The sequence below is a fragment of the Mya arenaria genome, chromosome 13 (assembly GCF_026914265.1).
Source record: "Mya arenaria isolate MELC-2E11 chromosome 13, ASM2691426v1".
Taxonomy (NCBI): domain Eukaryota; kingdom Metazoa; phylum Mollusca; class Bivalvia; order Myida; family Myidae; genus Mya; species Mya arenaria.
The window spans coordinates 11,882,838-11,897,209 of NC_069134.1; positions in this window are offsets into that span (position 1 = coordinate 11,882,838).

The following is a 14,372-nucleotide window of genomic DNA, read 5'->3' on the forward strand; positions in this document are numbered from 1 at the left end:
GGTGACTGAACGTCTTACTTTCCTGGAAATTGCCGTGAATGTTCGGGGGAGCAATGAGATGTTCTACATCTCTCATATCTCGTCTTAGGATTATTCATTGATCACGATCGCAACTGTCAGTGGTTGCTGTCTTTTTACTTGTCATACTGCGGAGAGTTTTCATTCTAGAGCAAAGCAGATTGTTGGCTTCTCACACGTTGTCTGTTAAAAAACTTTCTTGACGAATTATGTTAGTGGAAAGGTTGACGGATGACTGATGGAATTGTGTGAAATGATTATTAAATGTTCATGTATTGACTTTTTGTACACATTAACTGAGGAGAGGATTTGCATATAGCTACAGTGTTTGCTCTTTGTAGAAACACTGCTTAGCACACTGAAAATGGGATTATAAAAGAAAGGTTTTTAAACAGCTTGAACACAATGTTTTTTCTTCGTTGTTTAGATTTTTTGGCAACGAAGACAATTTGATGATGTATTTTGCATAAAATATTGTCAACTTACTCCAATATAAACTGGTTCGTCATTCACAAGTAAGTTTTCAATCAGGTCAGATCAAGGTCAATATTAAGGTATACTTTGAAATTGGAATTACAAGTACGGCATATGTTCGGCGTAAGTACTAGTGTACCTCTAGGTAACCGTGGTGGTGGCCTTACTCAACCATGTTGCGTTTGAAACATTTTCAATTCACACCCACATGAATACACATTAACCTGGTTTATATCCTTAAACAATGTAATAATTGGTGGTATATCCTTACCAATGTACTATTTGAAGCTATATCCCCTTAACAATAAAGTTATTTGTTGTAAGCACTGCAAAACTGTATCCCCCAACCAAATGCAATAATTCGTGAGGAAATCTTGACAAATGTATTCCCTTTGTTGTAATTAGTTGGCAACAACGGACAACTATATCCCCATACAAATATTGTAAATGGTTGGAAACAACGAACAACTATATCCCCATACAAATATTGTAAATGGTTGGAAACAACGGATAACTATATCCCCATACAAATATTGTAAATGGTTAGAAGCAACGGACAACTATATCCCCATACAAATATTGTAAATGGTTGGAAACAACGGACAACTATATCCCCATACAAATATTGTAAATGGTTAGAAACAACGGACAACCATATCCCCATACAAATATTGTAAATGGTTGGAAACAACGGACAGCTATATCCCCATACAAATATTGTAAATGGTTAGAAACAACGGACAACTATATCCCCATACAAATATTGTAAATGGTTGGAAACAACGGACAGCTATATCCCCATACAAATATTGTAAATGGTTGGAAACAACAGACAGCTATATCCCCATACAAATATTGTAAATGGTTAGAAACAACGGACAACTATATCCCCATACAAATATTGTAAATGGTTGGAAACAACGGACAACTATATCCCCATACAAATATTGTAAATGGTTGGAAACAACGGACAACTATATCCCCATACAAATATTGTAAATGGTTAGAAACAACGGACAACTATATCCCCATACAAATATTGTAAATGGTTAGAAACAACGGACAGCTATATCCCCATACAAATATTGTAAATGGTTAGAAACAACGGACAGCTATATCCCCATACAAATATTGTAAATGGTTAGAAACAACGGACAGCTATATCCCCATACAAATATTGTAAATGGTTAGAAACAAAGGACAACTATATTCCCATACAAATATTGTAAATGGTTAGAAACAACGGACAGCTCTATCCCCATACAAATATTGTAAATGGTTAGAATATTGTAAATGGTTAGAAACAACGGACAGCTATATCCCCATACAAATATTGTAAATGGTTGGAAACAACGGACAGCTATTTCCCCATACAAATATTGTAAATGGTTAGAAACAACGGACAACTATATCCCCATAAAAAATATTGTAAATGGTTAGAAACAACGGACAACTATATCCCCATACAAATATTGTAAATGGTTGGAAACAACGGACAGCTATATCCCCATACAAATATTGTAAATGGTTGGAAACAACGGACAACTATATCCCCGTGCAAATATTGTAAATGGTTGGAAACAACGGACAACTATATCCCCATACAAATATTGTAAATGGTTGGAAACAACGGACAGCTATATCCCCATACAAATATTGTAAATGGTTAGAAACAACGGACAACTATATCCCCATACAAATATTGTAAATGGTTAGAAACAACGGACAACTAGTGTGAAATATTAGACAGCTTTACCCTATATCCTTACCAATTTTGTAATTAGTAAAGAACGTTGACAGCTATATCCCCTTGCAATGTTGTAATTGGTGGAGAACGCCAGACAGCTATATCCCCTAACCCATGTTGTAATATCTAGTAAACACTGACAGCTGTATCCCCTTACAAATATTGTTATATTTAGTGAACACCGGAAAGTTATATCCCTTAATCAATGTTGTAATATTTAGTGAACACCGGACAGTTATATCCCTTTACCTATGTTGTAACATTTAGTGAACACTGGATAGTTATATCCCCTTACCAATATTGTAATATTAAGTGAACACTGGACAGCTATATCCCTTTACCAATATTGTAATATTAAGTGAACACTGACAGCTTTATCCCATTACAAATATTAAGTGAACAATGGACAGCTATATCCCCTTACCAAAATTGTAATATTAAGTGAACACTGGACAGCTATATTCCCTTACCAATATTGTAATATATATCTCCTTACCAATATTAAGTGAACACTGGACAGCTAAATCCCCTTACCAATAATGTTATATTAAGAGAGCACTGGACAGCTATATCCCCTTACCAATACTGTAATATTCAGTGAACACTGGACAGTTATATCCCCTTATCAATGTTGTTATATTTAGTGAACAGTGGACACTTATATCCCCTTTCCAATATTGTAATATTCAGTGAACAATGGACAGCACATTCCCTAGCTTAAGTGACAAATACTTAAAAAAATGCTGTATCCCATTACCGATGTTGAAACTGATGAGGAGCACTAGATATCTGTATCAATTTATATATTCGTTTGAATCCCTATGTCAGTGATATGGAGCACTAGACATAATACCAAACGTTCGATCGAATATTCGAATATTCGTTTGCATCCCTATGTCAGTGATGTGGAGAACAAGACATATGTATCCCCATGCTTACGAAATGATTGGTGGTGAACACTGACCAGTTATATTCCCTTACCAATGTTTTAAACGGTCGTGACCACTGTCCAGTTATATCCCCTTACTAATGTTTTAAAACGGTCGTGAACACTGGCCAGTTATATCCCCTTACCAAAGTTTTAAACGGTCGTGAACACTGGCCAATTATATCCCCTTACCAAAGTTTTAAACGGTCGTGAACACTGGCCAGTTTTATCCCCTTACCAACGTTTTAAATGGTCGTGAACACTGGACAGTTTTATCCCCTTACCAACGTTTTAAATGGTCGTGAACTCTGTCCAGTTATATCCCCTTACCAATGTTTTAAACGGGCGTGAACACTGGCCATTTTTATCCCCTTACCAATGTTTTAAATGGTCGTGAACACTGGCCAGTTATATATATCCCCTTACCAATGTTTTAGACGGTCGTGAACACTGGCCAGTTATATACCCTTACCAATGTTTTAAATGGTCGTGAAAACTGGCCAGTTATATCCTCTTACCAATGTTTTAAATGGTCGTGCACACTGGCCAGTTATATCCCATTACCAATGTTTTAAACGGTCGTGAACAATGTCCAGTTATATCCCCTTACCACTGTTTTAAACGGTCGTGAATACTGGCCAGTTATATCCCCTTACCAGTGTTTTAAACGGTTGTGAACACTGGACAATTTTATCCCCTTACCAATGTTTTAAACGGTCGTGAACACTGGACAGTTTTATCCCCTTACCAACATTTTAAATGGTCGTGAACGCTGTCCAGTTATATCACCTTACCAATGTTTTAAACGGGCGTGAACGCTGTCCAGTTATATCCCCTTACCTAAGCTTTAAACGGTCGTGAACGCTGTCCAGTTTTATCCCCTTACCAATGTTTTAAACGGTCGTGAACACTGGCCAGTTATATACCCTTACCAATGTTTTAAACGGTCGTGAACTCTGGCCAGTTATATCCCCTTACCAATGTTTCAAACGGTCGTGAACACTGGCAAGTTATATCCCCTTACCAATGTTTTAAACAGTCGTGAACGCTGTCCAGTTGTATCCCCTTACCAATGTTTTAAACGGTCGTGTACACTGGCCAGTTTTATCCCCTTACTAATGTTTTAAATGGTCGTTAACACTGGCCAGTTATATCCCCTTACCAATGTTTTAAACGGTCGTGAACACTGGCCAGTTATATCCCCTTACCAATGTTTTAAATGGTCGTGAACACTGGCTAGTTATATCCTTACCAATGTTTTAAACGGTCGTGAAGACTGGCCAGTTTTATCCCCTTACCAATGTTTAAAACGGTCGTGAACACAAGCCAGTTATATCCCCTTACCAATGTTTTAAATGGTCGTGAACACTGGCTAGTTATATCCTTACCAATGTTTTAAACGGTCGTGAAGACTGGCCAGTTTTATCCCCTTACCAATGTTTAAAACGGTCGTGAACACAAGCCAGTTATATCCCCTTACCAATGTTTAAAACGGTCGTGAACACTGTCCAGTTTTATCCCCTTACCACAGTTTTAAAACGGTCGTGAACACTGGCCAGTTATATCCCCTTACCAATGTTTTAAAACGGTCGTGAACACTGGCCAGTTATATCCCCTTACCAATGTTTAAAACGGTCGTGAACACAAGCCAGTTATATCCCCTTACCAATGTTTAAAACGGTCGTGAACTCTGTCCAGTTTTATCCCCTTACCACAGTTTTAAAACGGTCGTGAACACTGGCCAGTTATATCCCCTTACCAATGTTTTAAAACGGTCGTGAACACTGGCTAGTTATATCCTTACCAATGTTTAAAACGGTCGTGAACACTGGCAAGTTATATCCCCTTACCAATGTTTTAAAACGGTCGTGAACACTGGCCAGTTATATCCCCTTATCAATGTTTAAAACGGTCGTGAACACAAGCCAGTTATATCCCCTTACCAATGTTTAAAAAGGTCGTGAACACTGGCCAGTTATATCCCCTTACCAATGTTTAAAACGGTCGTAAACACTGGCCAGTTTTATCCCCTTACCAATGTTTTAAACGGTCGTGAAGACTGGCCAGTTATATCCCCTTACCAATGTTTAAAAAGGTCGTGAACACAAGCCAGTTATATCCCCTTACCAGTGTTTTAAACGGTCGTGAACACTGGCCAGTTTTATCCCCTTATCAATGTTTAAAACGGTCGTGAACACAAGCCAGTTATATCCCCTTACCAATGTTTAAAAAGGTCGTGAACACTGGCCAGTTATATCCCCTTACCAATGTTTAAACGGTCGTGAACACTGGTCAATTTATCCCCTTAACGATGTTTTAAACGGTCGTGAACACTGGCCAGTTATATCCCCTTATCAATGTTTAAAACGGTCGTGAACACAAGCCAGTTATATCCCCTTACCAATGTTTAAAAAGGTCGTGAACACTGGCCAGTTATATCCCCTTACCAATGTTTAAACGGTCGTGAACACTGGTAAATTTATCCCCTTAACGATGTTTTAAACGGTCGTGAACACTGGCCAGTTATATCCCTTTACCAATGTTTTAAACGGTCGTGAACACTGGCCAGTTATATCCTCTTACCAATGTTTTAAATGGTCGTGAAGACTGGCCAGTTATATCCCCTTACCAATGTTTTAAACGGTCGTGAAGACTGGCCAGTTTTATCCCCTTACCAATGTTTAAAACGGTCGTGAACACTAGCCAGTTATATCCCCTTACCAATGTTTAAAACGGTCGTGAACACTGGCCAGTTATATCCCCTTTATAATGTTAAAAACGGTCGTGAACATTGGCCAGTTTTATCCCCTTACCAATGTTTAAAACGGTCGTGAATACTGGCCAGTTATATCCCCTTACCAATGTTTTAATCGGTCGTAAACACTGGTCAGTTATATCCCCTTACCAATGTTTTAAACGGTCGTAAACACTGGCCAGTTATATCCCCTAACCAATGTTTCAAACGGTCGTGAACACTGGCCAGTTATATCCCCTTACCAATGTTTTAAACAGTCGTGAACGCTGTCTTGTTGTATCCCCTCACCAATGTTTTAAATGGTCGTGTACACTGGCCAATTAACCCCTTACCAATGTTTTAAATGGTCGTTAACACTGGCCAGTTATATCCCCTAACCAATGTTTTAAACGGTCGTGAACACTGGCCAGTTTTATCCCCTTACCAATGTTTAAAACGGTCGTGAAGACTAGCCAGTTATATCCCCTTACCAATGTTTAAAACGGTCGTGAACACTGGCCAGTTATATCCCCTTACCAATGTTTAAAACGGTCGTGAACACTGGCCAGTTATATACCCTTACCACAGTTTTAAACGGTCGTGAAAACTGGCCAGTTATATCCCCTTACCAATGTTTTAAAAAGTCGTGAACGCTGTCCAGTTGTATCCCCTTACCAATGTTTAAAACGGTCGTGAACACTGGCCAGCTATATCCCCTTACCAATGTTTTAAATGGTCGTGAACACTGGCTAGTTATATCCCCTTACCAATGTTTTAAACGGTCGTGAAGACTGGCCAGTTTTATCCCCTTACCAATGTTTAAAACGGTCGTGAACACTAGCCAGTTATATCCCCTTACCAATGTTTAAAACGGTCGTGAACACTGGCCAGTTATATCCCCTTACCAATGTTTAAAACGGTCGTGAATACTGGCCAGTTATATCCCCTTACCAATATTTTAATCGGTCGTAAACACTGGTCAGTTATATCCCCTTACCAATGTTTTAAACGGTCGTGAACACTGGCCAGTTATATCCCCTAACCAATGTTTCAAACGGTCGTGAACACTGGCCAGTTATATCCCCTTACCAATGTTTTAAACAGTCGTGAACGCTGTCTTGTTGTATCCCCTCACCAATGTTTTAAACGGTCGTGTACACTGGCCAATTTATTCCCTTACCAATGTTTTAAATGGTCGTTAACACTGGCCAGTTATATCCCCTAACCAATGTTTTAAACGGTCGTGAACACTGGCCAGTTTTATCCCCTTAACAATGTTTAAAACGGTCGTGAACCCTAGCCAGTTATATCCCCTTACCAATGTTTAAAACGGTCGTGAACACTGGCCAGTTATATCCCCTTACCAATGTTTAAAACGGTCGTGAACACTGGCCAGTTTTATACCCTTACCACAGTTTTAAACGGTCGTGAACACTGGCCAGTTATACCCCCTTACCAATGTTTTAAACAGTCGTGAACGCTGTCCAGTTGTATCCCCTTACCAATGTTTTAAACGGTCGTGAAGACTGGCCAGTTTTATCCCCTTACCAATGTTTAAAACGGTCGTGAACACTAGCCAGTTATATCCCCTTACCAATGTTTTAAACGGTTGTGAACACTAGCCAGTTATATCCCCTTACCAATGTTTAAAACGGTCGTGAATACTGGCCAGTTATATCCCCTTACCAATGTTTTAATCGGTCGTGAACACTGGCTAGTTATATCCCCTTACCAATGTTTTAAACGTTCGTGACCACTGGCCAGTTATATCCCCTTACCAATGTTTTAAACAGTCGTGAACGCTGTCCTGTTGTATCCCCTTACCAATGTTGAAAACGGTCGTGAATACTGGCCAGTTATATCCCCTTAATAGTGTTTAAAACGGTCGTGAACACTGACCAGTTCTATCCCCTTACCAATGTTTAAAACGGTCGTGAATTCTGGCTAGTTATATCCCCTTACCAATGTTTTAATCAGTCGTGAACACTGGCCAGTTATATCCCCTTACCAATGTTTTAAACGGTCGTGAACACTGGCCAGTTATATCCCCTAACCAGTGTTTCAAACGGTCTTGAACACTGGCCAGTTATATTCCCTTACCAATTATTAAAACGGGCGTGAACACTGGACATTATATTCCTTTGGCAATGTTTTAAATGGTCGTGAACACTGGCCAGTTATTTCCCCTTACCAGTGTTTTAAATGGTCGTGAACACTGGCCTGTTATATCCCCTTACCAATGTTTTAAATGGTCGTGAACACTGGCCAGTTATATCCCCTTACCAATGTTTTAAACGGGCGTGAACGCTGTCCAGTTTTATCCCCTTACCAGTGTTTTAAACGGTCGTGAACACTGTCCAGTTTTATCCCCTTACCAATGTTTTAAACGGTCGTGAAGACTGGCCAGTTATATCCCCTTACAAATGTTTTAAACGGTCGTGAACACTGGCCAGTTATATCCCCTTACCAATGTTTTAAACAGTCGTTAACGCTGTCCAGTTGTATTCCCTTACCAATGTTTTAAACGGTCGTGAACACTGGCCAATATATCCCCTTTCCAATGTTTAAAACGGTCGTCAACACAAGCCAGTTATATCCCCTTACCAATGTTTAAAACGGTCGTGAATACTGGCCAGTTATATCCCGTTAATAATGTTTAAAACGGTCGTGAACACTGGCCAGTTTTATCCCCTTACCAATGTTTAAAACGGTCGTGAATACTGGCCAGTTATATCCCCTTACCAATGTTTTAATCGGTCGTGAACACTGGCCAGTTATATTCCCTTACCAATGTTTTAAACGGTCGTGAACACTGGCCAGTTATATCCCTTAACCAGTGTTTCAAACGGTCTTGAACACTGGCCAGTTATATCCCCTTACCAATGATTAAAACGGGCGTGAACACTGGACATTATATTGCTTTGGCAATGTTTTAAATGGTCGTGAACACTGGCCAGTTATTTCCCCTTACCAGTGTTTTAAATGGTCGTGAACACTGGCCAGTTATATCCCCTTACCAATGTTTTAAATGGTCGTGAACACTGGCCAGTTATATCCCCTTACCAATGTTTTAAACGGGCGTGAACGCTGTCCAGTTTTATCCCTTTACCAGTGTTTTAAACGGTCGAGAACACTGTCCAGTTTTATCCCCTTACCAATGTTTTAAACGGTCGTGAAGACTGGCCAGTTATATCCCCTTACCAATGTTTTAAACGGTCGTGAACACTGGCCAGTTATATCCCCTTTCCAATGTTTTAAACAGTCGTTAACGCTGTCCAGTTGTATCCCCTTACCAATGTTTTAAACGGTCGTGAACACTGTCCAGTTTTATCCCCTTACCAATGTTTTAAATGGTCGTGAACACTGGCCAGTTATATCCCCTTACCAATGTTTTAATCAGTCGTTAACGCTGTCCAGTTGTATCCCCTTACCAATGTTTTAAACGGTCGTTAACGCTGTCCAGTTTTATCCCCTTACCAATGTTTAAAACGGTCGTTAACGCTGGCCAGTTATATCCCCTTACCAATGTTTTAAACGGTCGTGAACACTGTCCAGTTTTATCCCTTTACCAATGTTTTAAATGGTCGTGAACACTGGCCAGTTATATCCCCTTACCAATGTTTAAAACGGTCGTTAACGCTGTCCAGTTTTATCCCCTTACCAATGTTTTAAATGGTCGTGAACACTGGCCAGTTATATCCCCTTACCAATGTTTAAAACGGTCGTTAACGCTGGCCAGTTATATCCCCTTACCAATGTTTTAAACGGTCGTTAACACTGGCCAGTTATATCCCCTTACCATTGTTTTAAATGGTCGTGAACACTAGCCAGTTATATCCCCTTACCAATGTTTTAAACGGTCGTGAAGACTGGCCAGTTTTATCCCCTTACCAATGTTTAAAACGGTCGTGAACACTAGCCAGTTATATCCCCTTACCAATGTTTAAAACGGTTGTGAACACTGTCCAGATATATCCCCTTACCAATGTTTAAAACGGTCGTGAACATTGACCAGTTATATCCCCTTACCAATGTTTTAAACGGTCGTTAACACTGGCCAGTTATATCCCCTTACCAATGTTTAAAACGGTCGTGAACACTGGCCAGTTATATCCCCTAACCAATGTTTCAAACGGTCTTGAACACTGGCCAGTTATATCCCCTTACCAATGTTTAAAACGGGCGTGAACACTGAACATTATATTCCCTTGGCAATGTTTTAAATGGTCGTGAACACTGGCCAGTTATTTCCCCTTACCAGTGTTTTAAATGGTCTTGAACACTGGCCAGTTATATCCCCTTACCAATGTTTTAAATGGTCGTGAACACTGGCCAGTTATATCCCCTTATCAATGTTTTAAACGGGCGTGAACACTGTCCAGTTTTATCCCCTTACCAATGTTTTAAACGGTCGTGAACACTGTCCAGTTTTATCCCCTTACCAATGTTTTAAACGGTCGTGACCACTGTCCAGTTATATTCCCTTACCAATGTTTTAAACGGTCGTGAACACTGTCCAGTTTTATCCCCTTACCAATGTTTTAAACGGTCGTGAACACTGGCCAGTTATATCCCCTTACCAATGTTTTAAACGGTCGTGAACACTGGCCAGTTATATTCCCTTACCAATGTTTTAAACAGTCGTTAACGCTGTCCAGTTGTATCCCCTTACCAATGTTTTAAACGGTCGTGAACACTGGCCAGTTATATTCCTTTACCAATGTTTTAAACAGTCGTTAACGCTGTCCAGTTATATCCCCTTACCAATGTTTTAAATGGTCGTGAACACTGGCCAGTTATATCCCATTACCAATGTTTTAAACGGTCGTAAAACACTGGCAAGTTATATCCCCCTACCAATGTTTTAAATGGTCTTGAACACTAGCCAGTTATATCCCCCTACCAATGTTTTAAATGGTCGTGAAGACTGGCCAGTTTTATCCCCTTACCAATGTTTAAAACGGTCGTGAACACTGACCAGTTATATCTCCTTACCAATGTTTTAAACGGTCGTGAAGACTGGCCAGTTTTATCCCCTTACCAATGTTTAAAACGGTCGTGAACACTGGCCAGTTATATCCCCTTACCAATGTTTTAAATGGTCGTGAACACTAGCCAGTTATATCCCCTTACCAATGTTTAAAACGGTCGTGAAGACTGGCCAGTTATATCCCCTTACCAATGTTTTAAACGGTCGTGAACACTGGCCAGTTTTATCCCCTCACCAGTGTTTTAAACGGTCGTGAACACTAGCCAGTTATATCCCCTTACCAATGTTTTAAACGGTCGTGAAGACTGGCCAGTTTTATCCCCTTACCAATGTTTAAAACGGTCGTGAACACTGGCCAGTTATATCCCCTTACCAATGTTTAAAACGGTCGTGAACACTAGCCAGTTATATCCCCTTACCAATGTTTAAAACGGTCGTGAACACTCTCCAGTTATATCCCCTTACCAATGTTTAAAACGGTCGTGAACATTGACCAGTTATATCCCCTTACCAATGTTTTAAACGGTCGTGAACACTGGCCATTTATATCCCCTTACCAGTGTTTAAAACGGTCGTGAACACTGGCCAGTTATATCCCCTAACCAATGTTTCAGACGGTCTTGAACACTGGCCAGTTATATCCCCTTACCAATGTTTAAAAGGGGCGTGAACACTGGACATTATATTCCCTTGGCAATGTTTTAAATGGTCGTGAACACTGGCCAGTTATATCCCCTTACCAATGTTTTAAATGGTCGTGAACACTGGCCAGTTTTATCCCCTTACCAATGTTTTAAATGGTCGTGAAGACTGGCCAGTTATATCCCCTTACCAATGTTTAAAACGGTCGTGAACACTAGCCAGTTATATCCCCTTACCACTGTTTTAAACGGTCGTGAACACTGTCCTGTTGTATCCCCTTACCAATGTTTTAAATGGTCGTGAACACTGGCCAGTTATATTCCCTTACCAATGTTTTAAACAGTCGTGAACGCTTTCCAGTTATATCCCCTTACCAATGTTTTAAATGGTCGTGAACACTGTCCAGTTATATCCCCTTATCAATGTTTTAAATGGTCGTGAACTCTGGGCAGCTGTATCCCGTAACCGATATTCACGTTGGTGTGGTTCACTGGACAGCTACTTCCCGTACCAATGTATACGTTGGTGTGGTACACTGGACAGCTATTTCCCATAGCCGATATATACGTTGGTGTGGTACACTGGACAGCTATTTCCCGTACCAATGTATACGTTAGTGTGGTACACTGGACAGCTATTTCCCGTAGCCAATGTATACGTTGGTGTGGTACACTGGACAGCTATTTCCCATACCAATATTATAATTGTCGCGTGTATACCCGAACGCATAATGTAACTGGTGGGGATTACACGTTATAAGGGAATGCTCATAAACAAAACGTATTTACCAAAATCTTTTTGAGCCCATAAGGCCCCCCCGCCCAACTGTTAACACTTAATGTCAAATACATATTGATTTTGAGGGAGGTGCGCTTACACCCCTTAGTTACGCCCCCTCTATGGTTGATACCTGGAGTCTCACCTATATGTGATGCATGTCCTATACCCTCATTTTGTGAAGGAATGAAATGTATACACGATCAAACACTGAAGCTGTAGAATGCATACTTACACATGTGTTCAAGCTATTCTATCAACAGGTTCTCTATTATATGAATGATCTGTTAAATAAACGCAAAACATAGGGCGATAATAATTTGTACTGTCATTTTTCAACATCGAGCTTCCGCAAGTTGTGCAAACGCTAGATGATCATATCTTGATTGTTGGTCAAAACTTCCAGATCTAACCCGACTCGAACTTCTTCCCGAGTTGAGGTATATATTGGCGTATAGATCTTTAGAAAGTGAAATTCATAGACCCTACTCACGGTGTATCCCAATTTGCTCGTGCTAAGCACCTAAACGACAGGTACGTTTTAGCATTTACAAGGTCAAACTCAAGGTTGTGGCACCAATCTTTACCCGTTACCTTTCTGTGTCTATCGCGTACGTATCTGCTTAGGAATATAGCCTTTAGTATGTAATCATGGATGTGCAGATTTTCATTATTTTTGTATCTAGAATTAAATCAATTGTACATTTAGGAATGTGCGGAAATTAGCTTTGTCTGTAAAACACATGAATCGGTTTCTCAACGTAAAAAACGTTTTAATTAAATTAATGAGATTGTCTTCTGCTGCATATTTAATTGTCTAAAAGAGCATGTTAAACTTTTTCTATTTCTGAAACCTAAACCAGCGTGTAAATAGCATTGCGCCTTGAGATACCGAATCAACTCTTGGGGTTTAGGAATCAAATTTTCTCTCAGAATCCACTGACAAACAAATGGTTCAATTAAAATGTATTCTAGAAGAGTTGCAATGTGTGCGTCACCACGTGTAACACCGACACTGGTACCTCACATTCAGGGAGTAGCTTCATGTAATTAGTGTTGGGGGATGAACAGCATACTTCTACGGGTGATTGTTTTTTTTTAATCATGAAACGCCTGCAAAAAAAGTAAAATTAAACAAAAACTGTATTGTTGTTCTCTGTGCTGAAATAAAGAGAAATATGTTGCGATACGATTAACAGAATTATATATTATTATAAGATATTTTAATAACCAAAAGATCTGGCGAAGTTAATAATGCAAACGTACTTTAATAACTGACGTTGTGCTTAATTCCCGTTATCTTTGGAAGCAACATGCCTGTCTTTGAAACAGACAACTGAGTTTATTCTAAGAACATTTCATTTGAGATGTGACACTCGTGTTGACATGTTCCAACGCCATGAAAGGAAGATCCGCGTCGACAACGGAATGAGTCAGGTCGTCTGTCAGTCATAACTAGTCATTACTAAACAAAAGATTAGTATATTCAAATAAAACTTGTTTCAGATGTTGCCAGAGATAATAACACATATAATTGTCAATTTATGGCCCCTGCTCGACTGTCGTGCATAAGCGTCCGCTCTTTGAGGCTCTTGTTCCAATTAAAATTCCGGCTATACAGCCCTAATGGGCAAAGTTTCTTTGCATTGTTATTTTAAATAAAAAGTATCCTTGAGATTCAAATAAAAAAGGAAAACAACAACAACAACAACAACAACAACAACAACAACAACAACAACAACAACAACAACTTTTAAAGAGATATTAAAACGGCATTAAATAAGACAAATAACTCCGTTGCGCATGCGCTTAATCATCGTGACAATAATTACCCAAACTTCATTGCGAGCTCATTGAAACTGAAGCTGTGGGGTAATGAAAAAGCAAAATATTAATTAAAACATGCGAGAAAAAAACGGATACGGGGGTCAAGTTGCGCTTCCCTGAAGTGTAAGCAATTTTTCAATATTATAGTAAATATTTAAAATATTTTACCCTATGATAGGTTTTAACTTCGGACTCTTTAAAACATTTTGGCGAAACTTCATCCACATTTATTCTA